We start from the raw sequence: 23762 nt of genomic DNA on the forward strand, positions 1-23762 counted from the left end.
GTCTTTATTAAGAAAATTTCTTTGGGGCTGGCTTGCTTTACTCATTATGATTTTTTTCCAAGTCTCCATTTCCTTATGAATGGGGCAATGCCATTCTTTCTGATAGAAGCATAGAATTCCATTGTAGATACATACTACACTTTCTTGGTCCATTTCTATTGAGGGGCATCTGGGTTGGTTCCATATCTTAGCTATGGCAAACAATGTTTCAGTGAACATAGTTGTGCTGGTAGCTTTACTTATGGCCTTATTTGTGATCATTTGGGTAAATGCTCAGGCCAGATGCAAAGAAATACAGGCTCCATGGTTTCCGTCAGTTGTAATAGTATATGTCTAGGATAGTCCTAGTAGAGGATCACAACAGCTCAATAGCTAGGTACCTATGACCATATAAAATGATGCTAATCAAAATGAAATCCAAGATATGGAAAAAAGAAGTTTATTTTAATGTACTATGTGAAGTTATTTCTTGTTTATTTCAATTTTTTCCTTTTGTTTATCCCCTGTTGTCAGTGTCTTTTATTTTGGTACCCTGTGTCTTGAATATACATTTATCTTATTTGAGAAAAGGAAGGGGAATAACAAAATGGTGAGACAAAGGACAAAGAATGAACCAACACAACAGAAATACTCACAAGACACTTGATTGGAAATGAACTTTACAAGCGGGGGTGGGAGGGGAACTGGGGGGGGGGGAAGAAGGGAAAGTGGGAGAAAATGAGAAGGGATAACACTGTTTGACAAGAAATGTACTCTTTACCTTACTTATGTAACTGTAACCCCTTTGCATATCACCTTTACAATACAATACAATAAAATTTTTAAAAAGTTTTGACTTGTGCCAAGGTGCCCTATAATATTTTCAGGGTCTCTGCTCTTACCTTGAGGTCTTTGATCCATCTGGAGTTGATGCTGGTGCATGGTGATATATACAGATCCAACTTCAATTTTCTGTATGTGTACAGCCAATTCTGCCAGCACCATTTGTTGAAGAAGCTGTCTTTCTTCCATCTTGTTTTGGCTTCTTTATCAAAGATTAGGTGGCCATAAGTCTGTGGGTTCATTTCTGGATCTTCAATTCTATTCCATTGGTACTCAGGCTGTTCATGTGCCAATACCAAGCTGTTTTTATTACCTCAGCTTTGTAATAGAGTTAGAAATTTGGTATTGATATTCCTCCAGCACTGTTCTTCCTGTTAAGGATTGTTTTTGCTATTTGGGGTCTTTTATTGTTCCATATGAATTTTTGGGTTGCTTCTTCTATTTCATTAAAGAATGATGCTGGGATACTGATGAATATTGCATTGAATTTGTAGATAGCTTTTGACAGTATTGCCATTTTCATGATGTTAATCAGCCCAATCCAGGAGCATGGGAGGCTTTTCCACTTCCTTGGATCTACTGTAAGTTCCTTTTTCAGATTTTTTAAAGTTTTCATTATAGAGGTCTTTTACTTCTTTGGTTAATTCCTAGGCATTTTTTTGAGGTTATTATGAAAAGAATTGCTTTTCTGCTTTCAGCCTCACTCTTTTCATTGTAGGCATACAGAAAAGCTATTGCTTTTTGTATATTAATTCTATACCCTGCTACTTTCACCTGGCACCCTTTTGAATACAGGCATTAGTTTTCATTATACCCTATTGCATCATATTCAATTAAATAAAACCTTTAACTTTTATTTAAGCATGTTAACTATATATGTTAGATAAAATTGATATTAACTATAAAAAGCTTTTCAGATACAGTCTATTAAGTGTTGGTCCTCCCTAAATGTTCCTTTGTTGTTATTTGCATTGTAAGACTTTGACCACATTTAAAATGTAATATATTATCAAAGAGAATTATCATACTGTATGTGCCATTAAACCTTAAAGTAACTGAAGGTATAATTCTCCCAAGACACTGAGGTGACTGACAGGCTATATCTTAATTACCATTTCCTTTGGGAACTTTCAACAAATGGCATCAGTCCACTGTGAGGAACACGAGAGTGTTCCCTTTTCTAGCCATAGGAACATGGCTAATGCTTTCAACGTAGTGCTTCTGTCTGAATACAGCTCTGTTAATGAGAAACACTTACTTGCTTTTAGATAAGAGATAAATTATTTACATTTTCATATGTCAGATGGAGCAAGGGAATTACAAAACTTTAAGCATTGTGTGATGGAAAATTTAAAGATAGAGATACTCATTACTTCTTCTAGGATGATGGCAAACATTTTTTAGAAGTTGGTGAATTTAGTTCTAAATTTACTTTTGAGGTTAATCTAAAATTTGATGAAAGTACTGTTCAAAACGTTGTGTAAGTACAATATCTTTTGTTTTTTTCTAATTAAAAATATGATAAACGTGAACAGGGGGTTATAGTTATCTAAGTAAGGTAATGAGTACATTTCTTTTAAACATTGTTACCCTTCCCTCATCTATTTGTCTGTCATTTAAAATAATATGCATCTCTTTTCTCTCATTAATTTGCTTCTTAGATGGTTTAATTTGGCAGTGCTGTACAATAGAATACCATAGATTTGGGAGGCTGGGAAGGGAGGTGAAGGGTAAACAAAGGAGGAGGCTCCAATGCTTGGTAAGAAATGTATGCATTATCCTGCCCATGTAATTGTAGCCCCTCTGTACAGTATGTTCTCAAATAAAATAAAATAAAATTTAAAAATAAATAAATAAAGCACAGTAAATGCAAAAAAAAAAAAAAAAAGAATACCATAGATTGAGTGGCTTAATCAACAAGGATTCATTTCTTACAGTTTTTGAGACTTCAAGTAAGCCCAAAGTCAAAGTGCCCGAAGGATTGTTTCTTCTGAAGACCATAAGGTAAGAACCTATTCTAGGCTTCTGACTTTGGCTCACAATGACTCTCCCTTTTCTGCCCCTTCATATGGTTGATCCTTTGTGGAGGCAAAATCCTAGTTTTAAAATTTCCTCAGGTTATAAGAACATTAGTCTGCTTAGACTATGGCTTAACCAGTAACCTCATTTTAACTTGATCACCTCTTTAAAGGCCCTGTTTCCACATGAAGCAAAACTACGTGCTAGGGCTTCAACATATGGATGTTGTGGGGGCCCATTTTGTTCAGAACATTAGATGGATTAAATTTGGCATGTTACAAGCAGAAAGCAACTTCGTTTTTTTTCTTACCATTGCCTTTTATCTGTGCCAATTGACTATTTTGTAATAGTAATCCAAACAGACTGACTTGGACTTGGAGAAAACCTGTGTTTGTTCACAGTACCCAAGATATAGGCCATTTCTTTTCACAATTGCCCTCTGTCTTTGCTCTATTTTCAGGGTTAGTTCTAAGCCAGCTTCTTGTCTTTAAACTTTTCTAGGTAAGAATCTCTATATTGTGTTTCTGAGCTACTTCTTCTTTACTCCCACCAACTTCAGAGGCCAGTAGACAGGTCAGGCTATTGGAGAGAACCTCTTGGCCTTCCCTTCAATCTGGCTTGATAGATTGTGTTTATGTTTATATGTATAATCTCTTTAATCTTAGCATGAAACAGGGACAGAAAATATACTGTGCTTTGGTTTTTCTTTGAACAGCCCCATGTTATAATTTTGTTATGATTCATCCTATAGTCTCTTTTTATTTTGGGAGATGAATTTCTAGATTAGCTTTTTGGGTTATCCTTTAGACAAATTCACGGACAGTATAAATCCTAATACTGCTCTTTGCTTTAAAGCTTCAGGTAAAAATAACATTGCTATTCAGATCAATAATTTTATTATTGAAACAATAGAAACACAGAGTTTAGATTCTGGGCACATACATAAATAGAATATTGTTCGATGTATGGACTTGTTTTCTCAAGATATTCTTTAGGCAGTCTGGTTAACCAGTTTGATGTGTAGAATTTGTCTCAGAGACTTTCACTCCTTCAGGATGATTCCCACAGGCAAGGAAATGAATAGACTGGGGAAATAGGAGTTGTTTGTAGCTTAGAGTTAGCAGAGATGATTTCCAAAGTATTTACTTAATGTCTCTTTCCAGAGAAAGTCTGACACAGGGGCTTTTTGCATTCATCTAGCTTTGATCTTTGGGGTTTCTGGTCCTCAAAAGTGACCTAAGTGTGACCTTTGGTGTTCCTGATTTTGGTATAATCTCTAGATAATGCATGCATTTCTGAGCTCTTTCTGCTTTACTTCTGATTTTAATCACCCTTTTTCAAATATTGAATCTATAATTGAGGCATGATTCCTGTTCCTCTTTGCTTGAGTTCTATTGTGTGCTGTCTTGAATTTGCTCAATTCTGTGATTCATACCATTGTAAAGACTCAGCAGGAAGGACTTGCCTTTGCATTACCTCCTGGCAAACAATTCCAAAAGCTTTTTCTTTTGTTTCATCTTTACTGTCATTGAAAGCAGTTTTAAAGCAAGGAACAAACATAATTTTGTTTTCTTTACATAGCTGATATAACTTCTGTAAAACAAATTTTTATTTTTAATTGTTATTATAAAGGTGATATACAGAGGGGTGACAGTTACATAAGTCGGGTAGGTAGTGAGTTCATTTCTTTCTGGACAATGTCACCCCTCCCCTCATTCTTTCCCAGTTTTACCCTCCAACATAACTTCTGTTTTTTTAAAAAATTGTGAAAATACTGTACAGAGGGGTTACAATTACACGGGCAAGATAATGAGTACATTTCTTATCAAGCATTGTAGCCTCCTCCTTTGTTTTCCCTTCCCTTCCTTTCCCATCCTTCCCCCACCGCCCCCAACCAATTCTCCCCGCCCCCCTCCCCCCCACCAAAGTTGTAAAGTTCATTTTCAACATAACGACTTGTACATCTCATTGTTGCAATGGGTCCACCTGTATCCCTATTTAAACGATTTGTTTTTCCCCTTCCCCTCCACAAATTATACCGACATCAAATACAGTGAAAGCAGGGGTTATACTGTGGGGGAGGGACAACATAACTTCTTAAAAGATTGAAAAATTGAAAGCTGACAGAAACTCAGAAACTCCTTCTTCTACACATGAACAGCCCACACTGTATAAAGCTGTCTGTGACAACATGAGAAGAGATCAGAAATCCACATTCTAGAAAAACTGAATAAAACAGGAAACTCTTTTTTATCTAGAACCTGTCATTTCAGTCAATAGGATTGAGGATTGTTAGTTTGGACATAGGAGAACCTATTAAGGTGGATTAGCAGGTGGAAGAAGGAAGCTGGAATGAGGCTAGTCGGCAAAGAAATGGGCAGTCCTGGGATAGCTGGTTTCTATGGCACACAGCACAAAAAAGACAGTTTGACCCTTGGGGGTTCCCTCAAATCTATATACTAAAAGCTTTGTTAGCCAGGTGCCAGTGGCTCATACCTGTAATCCTAACTACTCAGGAGGCTGTGATCTGAGGCTTGCAATTTGAAGCCAGCCCAGGCAGGAAAGTTTGTGAGACTTTTATCTCCAATGAACCAGAGAAAAAGCCAGAAATGGAGCCATGGCTCAAGTAGTAGAGTGTTAGCCTTGAACAGAAAGGACCTCAGGGACAGCACTCAGCCTAATCCCAGAGTTCAAGCCCTAGGACCAGCTAAAACAACAACAACAACAACAACCAGAAAACTTTGTCTCTAGAGTAGTAAGATTGGAAGGGTAGAGAACCCTAATGAGGTGAGGAACACTGGGAGGCCCTTGGGTAAATGGAGAAATGTCCTCAAAAGGGATCATGGAACTCTATAGTCTTCTTCTCCCACTCTTCTACTTCATGGCCATGGAGTCGATGGTTTTGCTTTGCTATGAACTTTTACCAGATAGTCTGCCTCAGGCATTAATATTTAATTTTTTTTTATCCTGTTAATTGTTGTATACAGTCAGTGTTGCAAACTCTGCAACATTTTGTTACTTTAAAGATCTAGGGAGGGACTCATCTGGTTGAACCACTGCTAAATATCCCCACGCTGCTGATCACATATATGGTGTATAACATGTGAACACCGTTATATGTTACAGACTGTGATAGACAATTTGCTCCAGGAAAGTTAGAATGAACTTATGACTTTAAATGAGCATCATTATTCCACAATACTGTGAAATTCCGGAAATTATGTAATCACTTAATCACAATAAAAAAAAAAAAGAACCTCGGGGAAGGGAGGGAGGGAGGGGATGGTAGGGGGAAAACAATGGCGGGGGTAACAATGTTCAAGAGGAAGTGTACTCATTACCTCACTCATGTAACTGTAACCCTCTGTATAGTATCTTTACAATAAAAAAAAAAAAAAGAGAGAAACAAAAAAAAAAGATCTAGGGAGGGTGTGTGTGTGGGGGGAGAATAAGCATTTATATTTCACAAGGAAAAACAGCAAAATTATAGCATCAATAAATGCCTTATAAATGACTATGAAAACTATAGTAAATATTTAATTAGAAATATTTTATTGTGTTAAAAATTAGGATGGAGTGGAGCTTGAATTTGTAGGTGTCTATATTTTTAAAACTACAAATAAAGTATTGTGTTGTCATTTTATTTAAATTTCCTGTAGCAAACATACTCAGAAGTATAAATTGGAGGCCTGGATATACCCTGTGACCTCCTGCTAGTGATTAACTGTTGTTGAAACTGATGAATGCGTGGGTGAAGGTGAAGAATGGGTGTTAATTAGACTGCCTTGAAGTGGAATAGCTCCACAAAAGGCTAATCTTGGAAACTGGAGATTCTTTTTATTATCTTAACACCTAGTTTGCAAATTTCAGCCAAGAAAAGGAAGAAACTACTTCTATTGGGTACCTATTCTGGGTCTGGCTCTTCATATTTTATTTTCACAACTACCCTGTGAATTAGACATTTTTCAGAAGCCAAAGCAGTTTCAGAGACTAACTTACATCACATAGTGAATGGTAGGCAGTTGTAAGGGTTAGAACTTAACTGCACCATTCTCTTTCTATGAATTCTTTAGCTATACTGGTTCTGTGATATGATCCTAGTTTTACTGTGAAGTGGAGTAGCCAAATGATGGTTCAACAAGGCTTTCCATGAATGCTTTAGCTGCTGATGCTGATTTCACCATTTGGAGAGTTTAGATAGAAGGTTCGATTGACCCAGGTCTAGAGATAGCCAAGAGAATTCATATAAATGTAAGGTGTTTGCCACTAAGTTTGAGTTAGACCCAATAGGAATTAGAATAGAATTACAGACTCTGTTGGAGCTTAGAACATGATCACCCAAAATATGGCACCTTGAAAACTGAGAATACAGCAGAAGTAGGAAGCTCGTTCTCTGACTGTATTAGTTAGGCTGCTCTTGAGGAACAGAGAGAAATAATAATGATAATAGTATTTGTGATTCATTACATGGACAAATGTTATAGTTTTGGGATTTTTATTGTTGGTTGTGGGGCTTGAACTTTGGGCCTGGGCCGTGTCCTTCAGCTCAAGGCTAGCACTCTACCACTCAAGCCACAGTGCCACTTCCAGTTTTCTGGTGCTTTATTGGAGATAAAGTCTCAGAATTTCCTGCCTCCGCTGGCTTTGAACCATCATCCTCAGATCTTAGCCTCCTCAGTAGGTAGGATTACAGATGTGAGCCACTGGCGCTCAGCTATTACAGGTTTTATGTTAGGAATATTCATATACATTACCTTCAAAGTAGAGCAGATTCACTGCAGCTTCATAGTGCTAACATATACCATTTACTCCATATGTCATTTACTGCACATCCTGAAGAAACTTGGCCATTTCCAGACATACTACCATGATTATTTCTGAGCTTTCCTAGAATTGTGCTTGATTGGACACATCCTAGAGTTGCAAATTTTTCCTCTTAGCAAAGAGATACAGATCATACTCTGTTTAGAAGTCTGTGTGCCCTGAAGAAATTGAACACTAGGAATTTGGACAGTGTCTAATATAGCCACTTTGTTTCTCAGTAAAACCAAGAAAGCACTGAAAAAGCTAGGCATGATGGCTCATGTCATTAATACTAGCTACTCTGGAAGTAACTATTAAGAGAATCTAAGTTTTTTCAGTCAATCTAGTCAAAACCTTGACGAGACCTCATCTCAACAAATATCTGGGTGCAGTGGCTGTGCTTGGTGTCCAAGCTATACAGGAGGTTGAGATTGAGAAGATCACAGTTCCAGGCCAGCCTAAGAAAAAATAAATGAGCAGAATCTCATTTCAATATGATGTTGGACATGGTGGTGTGTGCCTGACATTTAATCTACAGAGGTAATCACAAATAGGAGGAATGTAGTCCAAGTGAAAGAAAGTGAAGCCCATTTAAAAAAAAATCAGAGCAAACAGGACTGGGCATAAGCCTCAAGCAATAGAGTAACTATCTACCAAGCACAAGGTCTTAAGTTCAAAACCCCAGTAAAACACACACACACACACACACACACACACACACACACACACACACACGTATGCACACACACAGAGCACTTAAAAACAGAAGAATTGTGTATTCACAGGTTCTCTAGAAAATAGAATGCCTGGACCGACATTTTTTTGGCGGGGGGGAGGTCCGGTCGTGGGACCTGAACTCTGAGCCTGGACACTGTCCCTTAGCTCTTCAGCTCAAGGATAGCGCTCTACCACTTGAGCCACAGCGCCACTTCCGGCTTTTTTCTTTTTGCTTATGTGGTGCTGAGGAATCGAACCCAGGGCCTCATGCATGCAAGGCAAGCACTCTACCACTGAGCCACCTTCCCAGCCCTGGACAGACATTTTTAATGGAGTAAAATAATTAGACAAAGAACTTTAAAAATAGACAAACATATAGCAGATTGTCTCTCCTAACCAGGAAAGATATACACACTTCCAGGTGTTACAGCAATGAGAGAACAGGTTTGATGAAAAGAGTTCTGGCTGGATGTTGGTTGTCCATTACAGAACTTCTTGCCTAAGCTTTTGTGTAATATACTTCCTGAACCACAAGCTACAGCATTCCTGACACAAGGCACAGTCCTGATTTCTGAAATAAAGGGATGAAAAGATCATTTCATTTTGAAATTCTCTATTTTGTATGTTTACAACTAGTAAGACTTACTAATTGAAAACATACAAAATAGGGAATGTTTTTCTCTCCTTACCAACTATAATGGAAATTTATGTCCAGTGTTAATGAGTGGAATTTGTACCACAGAAAAAAATTTATTATGAATTCTAAGATTTGGCCAGATGATCTGTGGGTTTCAGAGACAGACAATGCAGATACTTTTCTCTGGAGTGGATTTTTGTGCTTTCCCTTGAAAAATAGCAAATGACTGGCAGATGCAGGCATTTACTCGAGGCCAGTAAGGGAAGAAGGAGAAGAAAGAAAGGGTGTGTGTGTGTGTGTGTGTGTGTGTGTGTGTGTGTGAATTTTCTAGTCTCAGGAGTGTGTTAAACATTCCAGATGATAAGTGGTGGGATATTAATGGGAAGAAGATGGTAAAGTATAAAGATCTCTCTATAACAATGTGAAATCTATACTTAGTCAGAGATCAAGGTAAAGAGACATTCACTTATTCGTGTATGCAAAATAGTATTGTTAATCTCCTTAGTAGAATTTTTAGGAATAGTGTGCAGTTAGGACTCCTAGGAATATTCTACTCCTTCAAAACAAATCATAGAAAAAATTAGGTCTTAAATAGATTTTGAGATATATATGAGGTGGTATAGGTCAACACATATAGTCCAGATACCTGTACATCCATGTTTATTCATGATAACAAAGCTGTGAAATTAGCCCAGGCAGTCATCAATTGATGAATGGATAAAGAAAATGTGGTATACTGAATATACATAGTGGAATATTATTCAGCACCAAAAAGAATTACTGGCAGTTATGATGCTAAGTGAAATAAGGCAGACTGAGAAAGACAAATATATATTCTTTCTCCTATGTGGAACATAGATGTAATTAAATGACATGAATGTAAAACAAAGAGACTGGGGATGGGAATCTGTGAAAGGAGAGGGTAAGAAGGTTGAACATGAGAGAAGTTACTTCAAATGCATGGGTAAAAGTAGAACAATGAAACCATTACATTTTTTAAAAATGAAGGGAAAAAGAAAGTTCATTGAATTTCATGAACAAAATAAATTTTATGGCATATAAATGATGACTTAATAAAGCTGCTATAAAGATACTTGAGATACTTCAACAGGGCAAAGATAAATGTATCTTTGGAAAAAATGGAGGAGACTCATTTATAATCTTACAACTCTGACCTTTTATTGTAAAGGTTTTTTTTTATAAATACATGGTATATTTAGCTGGAATTGTATATATACAGTTTTGTGCCCATATTTATTTACTTATATGTTTTTATTTTGCCTCTTATTTTCCACTGAGTGGATATGTTTCACTTCACTGCTTATTGTTGAGTCCTTTTAGATTCTCTTCTTTTGTATTAAAGGAAATCAGGCAATTTATACATATTGTTAAGATGTACTTAGTTTAGAAATAGCTTATTTTCTTAAATCTCTCTCTCTCTCTCTCTCTCTGTTTCCTTGCCCTTCAGTGACTAGATATGCTTGTGTTTTTTATATTATTCTATATAATTTATAAGATAAACATTACTGGAATTCTATTAATGGTATTTTAAATAACTCTGAAACCCGAATGACTATCAGAATAATCCATTATGCTTGCCAAAATGCCTGTTCTGGGTTCCATCTTCAGATGTTCTGATTAACTTGAGCTGGGGTGTGGTCTGGGCATTCTCACATAGAAGTTTACAAATTACCTGTATATAATCACTTTTCATAGAAATATAAGTCACGTCTTGGCACAATTGCCAGTAGGATTAATCCCAGAATTGTGGAGGTTCTTAAACTCATTCAGATTGTGTGTGTGTGTGTGTGTGTGTGTGTGTGTGTGTGTGTTTGTGTGTACATGCATGCACACATACACATATGAGCTTGTACTCTGAGGCTTGAACTCTGAGGCTTGAACTCAGGGCCTGGGTGTTTTCCTTGAGCTTTCTTTGTTGTTCAAGGCTACTGCTCTACCACTTGAACCACAACTCCATTTCCAGATTTCTGTGGTTATTTGGAGATAAGAGTTCCATGGACTTTCTTACCCAGGCTGGCTTTGAGTCATGATCTTTAGATTTCAGCCTCCTGTGTAGCTAGGATTATAGTGATGAAACCACCTGACCCTGAACATTCAGGTAAAATTCAAGACAACTGTAGAGTTCTTTGATACTTACACCTATAAGTTTGTACCTAGTTTGACTTTATGCCAAAATCACCTAACAGCAGAAAGAAAGTTAAGACTGAAAGAATGGGGACTGGGAAGGTGGCTCAGTGGTAGAGTGCTTGCCTTGCATGCATGAGGCCCTGGGTTCGATTCCCCAGCACCACATAAGCAAAATGAAAAAAGCCGAAGTGGTGCTCTGGTTCAAGTGGTAGAGTGCTAGCCTTGAGCTGAAGAGCTGAGGGACAGCGCCCAGGCCCAGAGTTCAGGCCCCACGACCGGACCGCCCCCCCCCAAAAGACTGAAAGAATGGAGAGAAGCCCTAGTTTTGTGGTAGAAGATAGAGGGTTGGTACCTGCCAACCTTGTGTATAAGATAAGGAGGTATGTAGAGATTGTTAGGAGAACTTGGAGAGCAAGGGTCAGTACTCTGCTAGCTATAAAGGTATGTGATGAAGAGACAGCCAACCTATTTGATTTCTAAAAAAAAAGTCTAAACAGTGCTTTCAGTAAGAAAAGCACATTTAAACATATCTAATCAGCTTTACAGCTTGATGAAAGTAATGGCTTAAACTCATGATCAACATTTACAAAAAATCAGCATTTCCACTTTATCAGAATAAAATATCTGTATGTTTATATCACACTTCCTCCAAAGGCATCAGAGAATAAAAGTGTGATTAAAATCCAGTATGTTTATATATTATGTGCTTCTTTTTTTAGCGTGTCCATCATGAAACTCAAAGCATTTGTCAAACTGTTCTTTTTCCTTTATTTCTCAAAATAAGTAATGAGTGGGCAGATATCATCCCTATTTCATAATCACAGCAAAAGAAGCATTGAAATGTGGAGTTCTTGGCTTGTAGTCCTACATCAGCAAATTAAGCTCTTTTATGGGATTCTTTAAGGACTGAGGTTATATATTTTTAGGCTTTATACATGCTATAGCAGGCTTAGTTGGTAGAAAATTTCCTTTGAATTTATAACATTTCTGCATATCTCAGGAGCTGAAACTCAGATTGTCCTTTGCCCTGGAAAGTGTTTTTAAGGAGGTTTGTATAGCACAGTCTTGAAGACAGAAGTACTGTGTCATTTTGGGGCAAAGTTGCTATCTAGTGTGAAAGATTTGAGTTCCCTGAGTTCAGCATCTCTTTCCTGAAATGTAGCCCACTGCTTGTGTAGGCATCTGTGTTTGTTTGTCTGCATATCTCCATGGAACTTGAGGGTAAGGAAGAATGGACAAAAAATAAAACAAAAAACAAACAAACAAAAGCACCATTGTCCTCATGCTAGTATTTTGTGTCAACAGTTAGAAAGTCTGTAGTCTTTGACTCAAGATTTGCATCAGCTAGTAGCACCTGTGAAACTGGCAGGCTAGCTTGTTAATCAATTGGATAAAATTTCACAGTCTTTCCTATTCTTGACAATCACAAAATGGTGTTAGCTCAAGGCTGTGGAATAGAATTAAGACTAGAATAATATTCAGTAGCCTCTAGGTTTTCTGACTGGGAATTCATGGCAATGTCTTGGGATGAGAAACCAAATATACCCTGGGAAAGATAACTTTTTGAGTAGAATAATTCTAATAATATTGTTAACAACTTTGTATTTGAAACTGTCAGGCATGGTCAACACCATCTTCTGTGACTAAGAAATGTGATGTACTCTATTATCTAGGAGTTACTGAGATGGTAGGAATACTAGTCTTTGTCTTCACTTTTCATCTTTGTGTTTCCTTCAGAGGTTTAAGTTTTACCCAGGAAACAGGGCCCATGTTCTTTATCTAAGCCATTTTGGTCCATTTGGAGTACCTGGACCTGCTGCTCTTCTGTGATGATGTTGACCACGAACATATCTGCTAAAGATCTAACCAGAGAGGAAAGCCTTTGTGCCCGGATCCTCACTCTCTTTCCAAATGAGGTGGAACTTCTTCCTGTCAGGCCAAGCACTTCTCATTGTTTTCATAGCACAGTACCTTCAAGGAGTTCAAATGTTTGGGAAAACAAACCCAAGCAGAAAATACCCTGGAGCAAGAGTCTAAGGCATTTGACTTTTTGTTTCTGGTAGGAATCTGAAGAGGGAAAAATAATTTGAGGAACAAACACAGTTTTCTATTTCAATAATGTAGCATATTCCATTGTCCTTTGTGACTTGTCCTTTATATTCTCTTTGGCTCCTTCCCCCTAATAAAAGTTAGATGATCAGCTTCAGAGTATTATATGGAACGTTGTAAGGCTAAAAGTTTTAGTACAGTAAGCCTAGTGTGGAGTTTAAGGAAAAAGTAATGTATACAGGGAATGACTGAAATAAATAGGAAAAGTATATGCTGACCTCTTAAGCTCAAACCCTCTTTGTTCTTTTCAGCTAGCAACCCTTTCTCCTATGTCAGGTTTTCAAGGTAAAATCAACCAGCAAAATGCCTGCTAAATCAACACTGTTACACTAGAAGACTATGTAAATGACAATGACACACTGGCAGTATGTGCAGATTCTGTTGCATACTAGATTCTGAAAAGAAAATATGGTCTGTCTTGAATCTCACTGCTGTCAAGTGTTTAAATTGTCCTTCCAGCATATATTTAAAACACATTGTCATTGCAATGTTACCAAACAGTGAGCAAGTCAATGTATTTGAGACCACACAATGATTGACATTTTATAAGTCAAACAGAGAGACATGGAACCTCATTCTGTGACTGCTGTTTCCAGCTCTGAGGACTGCTGATACAGTTTTTGACAGTATGGAGAGATGTTGAATGTTGGTTCATAACCACAAGCTGTAGAGTCAAAAGGTAGCCTTAACTCTTAGATCATTTGGCACACATTGCCTCCTTGAATGGGAGAAACTGAAGCAAAGGACAGCAATGTCAGCAACACAATTTCCAACTCTGTGTGTGTGTGTGTGTGTGTGTGTGTGTGTGTGTGTGTGTGAGAGAGAGAGAGAGAGAGAGAGAGAGAGAGAGAGAGACAGAGACAGAGACAGAGAGAGAGAGAGAGAGAGAGAGAGAGAGAGAGAGAGAGAGAGAGAGAGAGAGAGAGAGAGAGAGAGAGAGACTAGTGGGAGAGGGTTTGATTTACTTTTAAGGGGGTTTAGAAAAGATGAGCAGGACCACTTAGAACATCAGAGGTATCAAAGGGCCCATGGGGGTCACATGGTCATACATGGATGAAAGAAGTATCCTTTTCATTTACTAAGTTTCTCATCAGAAAAATTCATGTAAGATTCAAATGATAAGAAACTACATTTGCTTTGGAGATGAAAAGACAGGCTCGTCTTTGGAGTTGAAGCAAAGTTCTATCCCAGACGCTGCTCCACCCACACCTCAACTGAGTTATGACAGGACATTTTTACCATCCTGAGATTGTAAGCCACTGAAGAAGAAGGCAGAAACTGGATTTTCATCCCACATTCTGAAAGTGCAGTTCAGTGCCTTGCACAACATGCATGCTTCATAAATTTGTGTCAAATGAGAGGAAAGAATGAATGGCATTAATTAAAGTTGAATATAAAAAAAAGAGCTCTGCAGGTTTCCCGGGTCTTGTTTTCAGAGGTTAATCTTCAATTAACTTCCTTTTTCCAGCTCTCAAAACTACCTTCACTTGATTGCATCTTTTTTTTATTTTTTCTATTTATGCTACCATGGTTTACAACCCCTCAGAAAATAACAAGGTTATCCTCTAAAGAGTGTTTCTTGACCTTCATTCCTTTAATAGGCATCCCTGGCAATGATTTTGACTTCTCCAAAGGGTTGTTACATAGATTTCATATTATTTAGATGGAGAAAGAAGAGAACAACATGATCAATGAAATTAAAGCTTTTGCATAATTAGGGAAAAACACTCTTTGCTTGGCACAACTTCAATCTTCTTTTGCACCAGCTGCTAAGTCATTTTCATATCCCTAGCTGCTTTCTCCAAGCACAAACACACCTGTTCTCCCAGCTCAGTACCCATTTTAAGCTGGCTTCTTGTGAGCAGGAGATATGAGTGTGTTTGACTTGCATTGGAAAGTTGAATAATCATCTCTTTATTCTGAGATGACTCTTTGGCAGAGGCAGGCAGCTGAGTACTGGCTGACCTCTAAATTTTTCACCCAGGACTTTGAGCAGGGCAGTTCACTTAGCAAATCATTTGTATATTAAAAACTTGAATTTCTTTCTGTGATCAACTTACTGCTGTATTAATCTGTGAAAGCTTCTCTGGCCTTGCTGTACTTTATGGAATGCCCAGAAATTAGTGTTGCCTGATCTGGTGGCCAGTCCATAAACAACTACTCTTATGCTTCCCAGTTCACTAGTGATGAATTCAGCAACAGATTGGGTGACAGGCAGCCAATATGGTATCTCTTGCCCTGGCATTTAGGGAAGGAACTTGATCTAGCACATTAAAGTCTGCACAGTTAGTGGAAAATGGGAACAAAGCAAAAGAAAGTGGCAGAGCATGATGATACAAGAACCCAATATTAGATCCATCAAAGCATGCATGTGGTTGGTGTGCTGATTGGCAGTATTCAGCAGAAGTTAGAGCCATTTCCTCTCTGCTGTACTTTTATACTTCCATCAATTACCAGTAAATTATTGTATATGCCATCTAGGAGTTTTAGCATGCAACATCCTTAATGTCTTTTTTTCCCCCAGATGCAACTGACTTATTTTTAATGGGAGTTGCTTATAGGTCCCCAACTCCAGTAGATTTATTATGCCTTCTAAAATAATGCTTCATTTAGAGGCTCTCTTTCCATTGTTTCATTGTGTATTCTTCCCATATGGTTGGTGCAACACTCATCTTAATTAGTAGGATGCTATCCTGTCTGGTTCTCTCATGCCAGCAAGTCATCCAGTTCTGAAATCACTTCTTCATTTCCATCATATAGTTTAGTATTTTGCAACAGGAAAATGGTAGCGGAGCACACTCTTCCCTTAGCAGAGAGAAGTAAAATCCTCTACAGAAATGTTAATTAAGCAGAGTTTAACATTAGCTTTAATTTAAATCACCTCTCCTGAGACTTCCAAGCATATACCCAGGGTGTCATAAAACGTGAAGCCACACTCCCTCTCAATTAGCATCCATTTATTTGGGAACAACACCAAGCAGCAATAAACAGGCACAACCTGTTCTTTTCTCTCTTATTCTGCCCAGCAGCAGTCTGCTCATTGGATACTTGATTCAGAAGCAGCAGCATCTTCTCCTAGGAGCCTGGGGTTAACTGAACTGAGGGAAGTCTTCTAAGACATTTTCCTTGAATCTAAGATGTAGTTTCCCCCCTAGCCCCCCCAGGATAAGCTGCACCTTGGCAGTGAGTTAACAGTAGGAATAACTTGCAGTAAAGGAAGAACAAATCACCTTCAAAGTGAAATTGGTTTGGCTAGAGGTGATTGTAAACAGCTCGTGAAGGAGGATGCTAAGCCTGACATTGTGTTGTTAGGTCTATGAGGTAAGTATTTCTCTAAAAACATTTTTTTCATCCTTTCAGTGTTACCTCCACCTACCATATCTAAACCCAGAAAACCTCTTCTGTCTTCTGCTGAACCTTGCTCCCAGTTTTAAGCATCCCTAATCTCCCTCTTTCACTGAACATGAATTACTGGTATATACTAGTAACAGTACAATATTATTTTAATCTGTAGAGCTCATATCATACATCCCTGATAAATATTTTGGGTATAGTTAGGACTTTTAAAGTGTTTTTCTCTGCCTTATTTTTTATTTCACAAATATTGGGCTCCAAATTAACATTTATTTAGTTTTAAATTGACAGACAAATATTACATATTATATATATTCATGTGCAATATGATATTTGAAGCATATATATTATAGAGGATTTAAATCTATTTAATAAATGTATCACCACACATAGTTACTTTTACAGTGAGAATACTTACAGTGAGAATATGTTCAAGCATATATTGTCATAAACTATAGTCACACTATTTATTTCTACTAACTAGAATGACGTATCTCCTGATCAGTACCTTCCCCATCTGCCTCCATTACCCCAGCATCTGATAACACCATTCTACTCTCTACTTCCATGAGATCAACTTCTTAATGGCCCATATTATGATGAAAGATCATTGGGTATTTGTCTTTCTATGCTTATCCTATTTTGCTGAATATAATCTCCTTCAGGTTTATTCATGTTATAACAATGATAATATGATATTATTCATATTATCACAATGATATGTGACTAAAGAGTATCATATAGATATGCTATAGTTTTCATTCATTCATTCCCTCATTGACGGACACTTAAATTGGTTCTCTTGCTTGGCTATCATGTGTAATGTTGCAACAAATATGGGAGTGTAGAAATCTCTTAGACATACTCATTTCATTTCCTGTGGATATATAGCCAGAAATGAGATTCTGAATCACGTGATAGTTCTATTTTTAATTTTGTTGGGGGATCTTCATAGTACTTTCTATAATGACTCTAGTGATTTACATTCCCACAAATAATAGATAAGAGGTTGCTTTTCTCCACCTTCTCACTTGCTCTAAAAAGAAATGTTTTTTAAAAAGAAAAATTACAGTAAATCCACTTACCTGCATTAAATCTGACTTAATGGAACTGTGTCATTTCTTTTAGCAGTTTAGACCTTTGTGTATTTCTAAATTCGTAGAAGGTGATATTTGAGTAAGGTGATATCAGCAAATCAGAGCTAGACTTTTAATAAATAATAAATAAGAAAGGTAGGAAGAAAGAACAGAACACAAAGGAAATATCAATACTATTAATTTTTTTAAAGGCTCCATCTGTTGCATAATCCATTAGCTAAGAAACTGCAGAGAGTCCTAATAATAGTACTTGAGATTTAAATAGCACCTTTCAAACAAAGAGTTTTGCCATCACTAATCCCATCTCTCTTCACAATATCCTTTGCAGATGCCTGGTGTAGGTGTTATCTGCTTCACAAATAGGAATATCTTGGCACTGAATTAAGTGATCAAGCAAAGTCAGATTCTTGGGGCCATGTGCCAAACACTGTAACTGAGGCACACTTTTGGAGTAGTCACACTGGTTAGATATAAAGGGACATAGTCCCAGATATAATTTAATGACCTAAAAATCTGTACACAAACTGGTGAGCAAAGATTAGATCCTGTGTTAAGAGGATGCTGGTTGCAGACATAATACTTTTCTTTTTATGTGCATTAGGTAGATGCATTGCTTAGATGAAAGAGCTTAATGGTCTTTCTCCTTTGTATGTTTACCCATTGGATGGAAATTCTTATCATAGTCAGGGTCAATGTGTATATGTATATATATGCATGTATGTATGTATGTGTATGTGCAAGTGCGTGTGTGTATGTGTGTTTAAGTATGGAGCTTTTTGATAAATTGGGAAAATTGGAGGCTAAACTACTGTCTTTAGAACAAATTTAGATAAAAATCAACAGTAAATCTGGCCAGAGACAAATATATAATCAAGTTCTGTCAGTCTTCTAAGTACTCCAGCCAGTTCTCCTACAGTCTATATTGGTTGTCATTTTCTACAAATGGAATATACTTACAGTGGAGACGTGAGGAGACTTGGCTGTGAGCGACACAAAGCTATTTCACAGGAAAAACAGTGGGTCTTTTCGTATTTAAGAAATATTTAGTATGCTGGAAAAGATGGGGAAATGCATTTGAAAATGTTCTCTAGATTTCCCAGCTTAGCTTTTTTATATAGCTCTGGAAGCAAGTATTTCATGGATGTATTTACTTCATGCAACCAACAAATATTAATTAAGCTCCTACTGTATTGGGTCCTGTGTGCTATAAAAGTGGGACAACATTTTATTTCTGATTCCTTTGGAGTAGATCTTGTTACTCAACACGCACTAGGTTCTCAGATTTTTTTTTTTAAATCTTTCTTGGTCATAGGACTTGAACCCAGAGCCTGGGCTCTGTCCCTGAGCTCTTTTGCTCAAGGCTAGCACTCAACCACTTTGAGCCACAGCTCCACCTCTGTTTTTTGAGTGGTTTACTGGTGGTAAGAGTCTCATGGGGACTCTTCTACCTGGGGCTGGCTTCAAACTGTGATCCTCAGATCTTGACCTCCTGAATAGTTAGAATTACAGGCATGAGCCACTGGCACCTAGCAGATTTTCTAGTCTTTGAAGATCTTTATATTCTTATTTATTTTAGAGGTTGGGTTTCATTACATAGTCCAGATTGGGTTTGACCTCATGATTTTCATTACTGAGCCTTTCGAATAGTGGCAGGGGTCCACATACCACCATGCTAAGTACTTCTAAATTCTTTTTTTTTTTTAACCAGTCACAAATCAGTATTTATTTCTCAGGGCCCAGGGGTCACTTATCTTGGTAGAAAGGGCAAAGAATCAGTCAGTTAGCTTAGCTCCCAAATCCTTTCCTTAACCACGGACCTGGGAAGCCTCAGAGCTACATAGAGGGTCAGAGACCAGATTGAAACAGCTTCCAGAACAAAAAGGAATTGATTGTCAGCTCCCTCCCTCTGCCGAGGAAAGGTTTAAAGTTTTTTTAAAAAAGTTGAAAAGTGTTTCTTAAAAAGAGAGATAAGAAGAAAGGAAGGGCGGTGCCAGGCCATGCTCAATCCCATCCAGACGGCTCGCAGAAGGAAGGCGACCTGGCTGTTCACCTGGGAGACAGGGCCTGACCTGAGTCCTGCCCCATGGAATAGATAACATCCTGTGGTTACAGCGTCTTCAAAGGGTACCTGGGCATGATGTGAGAGTGGTGGTTATGGAAAACCTGTGGGTCTGAGAAGGGGTCATGGAGGCCTCCACAGGGCTTCATAGTTTGGTCTGGCACATGGGCTCAGAGAAGAGGCCACTGGGCCAGTGCCAGGGCTCTTGTTCTGGGGGTGGTGAGGAGGGGGACAGACAGCTTCTCTTCCAGCCTCTGTGGGCAAAGGCAGACTCAAAATGAGGTGGTCCCGTCACAGCTCTCAGAGTGGCTGCTGGCCTCCTTGTCAGAAGTGCTTGCTTCCGCCTGTCCTTCTACCCCTTCGAGTGCCAGCTCGCCGATTCCACACGCTCACGACCTCCAAGTCGCTGGATGTCGGGACTGCATTCGGACGGCCTGTCGAGTCACAGGAGATGAAGTCCGAGTAGAAGGATCTGACTCCATCACGCCTGTTGAATTGCTCCTTGAGCCTGATAGTTCATTTCTTTTTCCTGCTGGCATCTCTTCAGATTTTCTGCTCTTGATTGGTCAAGGTAGAAATTCTATGGAAAGGAGCCAAGTTTTCTCTAAGTCCAGAGGTTCTGGGCAGAAGTGAAGGTAGAATTCAGTGATGTTTCAAGGTGAACAGTCCAGACCCAAGGTTCAGGCAAGAGTCCCTCTTGTCCTTTCTCTTTTCCGGTGTCGCCAACTTATGCATCCTATAGCAGACACATACTTAACAGGGGACAAACGCTGGTCCTAGAGGCGAGGGTCCTCAGCTTCCTTAAACCCTTTTATGATGGAGCTGGAAGGCCTCTCTGCTACCTCGCCGCCTCCTGGTGCTGGGCCGCCGGGCGCCCCGCAGCATGCAGCAGAGCCGTTGCCTAGGCCTACTTTTAAATTCTTAACAGTTATTAAAAAAAACCTCCAGATCTGTTATTTAGTTGGGCTATATTCATATTTACTACATTAGAAGTCAGAGAAACTTAAGCACATTGATTAATTTGTTGAACTATAACATATGGTATGTTTATTGGCATGAGTAATATAATTACATATATGTTATACATTGATATATATATATATATATATAGTTATCTTTTAGTGAAAAATGGTATTGTTTTACATTTTTGCAAATCTCTTTGCTGTCTGGCTTCATACAAGACAGCTGGATTTTCATGTCTGCTGGTGTATTCAATCTGTTGTGAAATGTTGTTTTGGTTGGAGTGTATATTTTTAAAAATCCAGCCTCACACATCTATGTCGTTGGAAAAGGAGGACCTCATGTCCCTTCTGAGGACCCACTGGCATGAAGTAAGCATTTGGCTCCATATACATACATTATGATTCCAGGAAAAGTGAGAAATATTCATGAGAAACTGGAGATCTGATGATCTCAATCATCTTCCCGTATATTACTGTCAGTGATTTTTCTGCTCTCATTATTAGGGGCATGCATTGGGTTAAATTCAAATAAAACTGAAATATGACTTCCAGAAGCATACTCCTTTTTGTGAAATCTGCAAAGTGACTTTTACATCTTTGAATGCAGAAAATGTAGCAGGTGGTAGAAATTTACACACTAAGACTCATATTTTCACTTTATTTTCTTCAACTGATTCCCAAGCACACTGGAGAAGTTATTCCTGATGCTGGCAGAATGCACTGGCAAGGCCAGTACTGCATTATCTTTTACCTCTCCAGGTATAGAGCAGTCTATTTTCAGCAAGTATTCAAAATTTCAAGATCTTTCTTCATAGAAATGTTTATGAGCAGTTTGTGCTCTGGGGGCCTCACTTACCTAGGACTCATTAGGCAGGGCTCTAGTAATTTTCTATTTGTAAGTTTGTATTCTTTTTCATAAGAGGATTTTAAATTGTGTAAGATTCTAGTGTGACAACACCTAGATTTGTCTCTCTTCTCCCTTTCTCAAATGTCTTCCTTTCCCTCTGCTTTTTCTCAAGTTGGCATCTAGGTGAGAGATGCAAACTGCCATTTGGACAATGGGAGAAGCATGGCCGCCCTCGAACTGTGCTCCAGGTTCTTTTTTAAGAATTTTCTTTTATTGTAAAGATGCTGTACAGAGGGGTTACAGTTGCATGAGTAAGGTAATGAGTACATTTCTTGTTGAGCACTGATACTCCCTTCTTTGTTCTCCCACTGTCCCTTCCCTTCCAACCTGAAGTTGTAAAGTTCATTTTCAATATTAGTTTCTTGTGAGTATCCTTGTTGCAATGGGTCATTCTGTGTCCTTGTTTCAGCATTTTGGTATTCCCCTCTCCCTCCCCAATTTAGATAAATGTATATACAAGATACAGGGTACCAAAATCAAGTACAGTAACAACAGGGGATATGCCATAGGGCGAAGAACATATGAAGGAAACAAACAAAAAACAACAACAAAAAACCACATAGTATATTAAAAACAACAACAACAAAGAAAGACCTCTTGTGTCTTGTGTCCAGATCTTGGGGTTTATTTTGCTTAGCATCATCTTATATGGCCATATGTATATAGCTTTTGAGCTTTTTTGCTCATCTGATAAAATTATCCTAGACGTATATTAATTATTGCAAATGAGGGAAATCATGGGACCTATAGTTCTTTGGATCTGGCTTACTTCACTTAATATGATTTTTCTCAAGTCTTTCTATTTCCTAACATATGAGGCGGTGTCATTCTTTCTGATGGAAGCTGGTTCCATATCTTAGCTATGGTGAATAATGCTGTGATAAACATAATTGTGCTGGGAGCTTTAGTACAGCCTTGTTTGTGACCATTGGAGTAAATGCCTAGAAGTGGGATTGCTGGGTCATAAGGGAGCTCTATGTGTAGTCTTTTGAGGACCCTCCATACTGCTTCCCAGAGTGGTTGAACAAGTTTACAGTCCCACCAACAGTGTAGCAGTGTTCCCTTTTAGCCACATCCCCTCCAGCATCTGTTGTTATTAGATTTCTTGATTATAGCCATTCTAACTGGGATGAGGTGGTATCTCAATGTTGTTTTGATATGCATTTCTTTTATGGCTAGAGAAGTTGAGCATTTCTTTATGTGTCTATTGGCTATTTTTATTTCCTCTTCAGGAAAGTCTCTCTTTAGTCCACTTATTAATGGGGAGGTTGTTTCATTGAGGATTTGCTTTTGGAGGATTTAATTTTTTGAGTTCTAAATATATTTTAAATATGAGACCCTTGTGTGTTATATAGCTAGTGAAGATCCTCTCCCAATCCATGAGCTTTCTATTGATCTTACTAGCTGTGTCCTTTGCCATGCAGAAGCCCTGCAGTTTAATGCAATCCTATTTGTCCAAACTTCCATTGATTTGTTGTGTTTTTGGGTCTTCATTAAGAAAAATTTGGCCTGTGCCAAGGAGCCCTAGCATTTCTCCTATTCCTTCCTGTAATGTTTTCAAGGTGTCTGCTTTTATTTTGAGGTCTTTGATCCTTTTGGAGTTGATTTGGGTGCCAGGTGATATATAAAGATCCACTTTTAGTTTTTTTTTTTTTAAACAGGTGTTTAACCAATTCAGATGCCCCTCATCAGATGAATGGATCAAGAAAATGTGATACATATACATATATATATATATGTGACACACACACACCACACACATACACACACACACACACACACACACACACACACACACACACACACACAGAATTCTATCCTTCCAGGTTCTTGCTGAGTGAGTTGCTGTAGTGCCATTGGCCCTAAGAATTATGGCGAGTCGCCATTCTTTTTTGCTAACTTGATTCTCACTTTGGTAGTTATAGTTAGACAAATCTTTTGAGGTCTGGTCTTAGGTTTCTGGCTCAGTAGTGTCTTTGCTATTCTCTGCTGATATTGATGGACCTGTAATGAGCTTAAATGATTTCCTTTAACTACCTTAGTGACATGCTGTTCCTGGTGAACAGGCACATTACTAGGTCCTTCTAGTCAGGTGCTTCATTTAGTTACTTATCTATTACTCAGTGCC

General features: G+C 38.2%; 1 long non-coding RNA gene across 1 annotated transcript in view; it reads left to right on the forward strand.

The window, feature by feature from the left end:
* The window catches only part of LOC138826874 (uncharacterized), an 80809-nt gene that overhangs the window by 8756 nt on the left and 48291 nt on the right, over positions 1–23762 (forward strand). The window contains exon 2 of the long non-coding RNA XR_011371884.1: positions 2760–2826. This is a non-coding gene — a long non-coding RNA (uncharacterized lncRNA). The remainder of the gene's footprint in view (positions 1–2759; positions 2827–23762) is intronic.

The sequence above is a fragment of the Dipodomys merriami genome, unplaced genomic scaffold, assembly GCF_024711535.1.
Source record: "Dipodomys merriami isolate MVZ:Mamm:240054 unplaced genomic scaffold, mDipMer1.0.p SCAF_1, whole genome shotgun sequence".
Taxonomy (NCBI): domain Eukaryota; kingdom Metazoa; phylum Chordata; class Mammalia; order Rodentia; family Heteromyidae; genus Dipodomys; species Dipodomys merriami.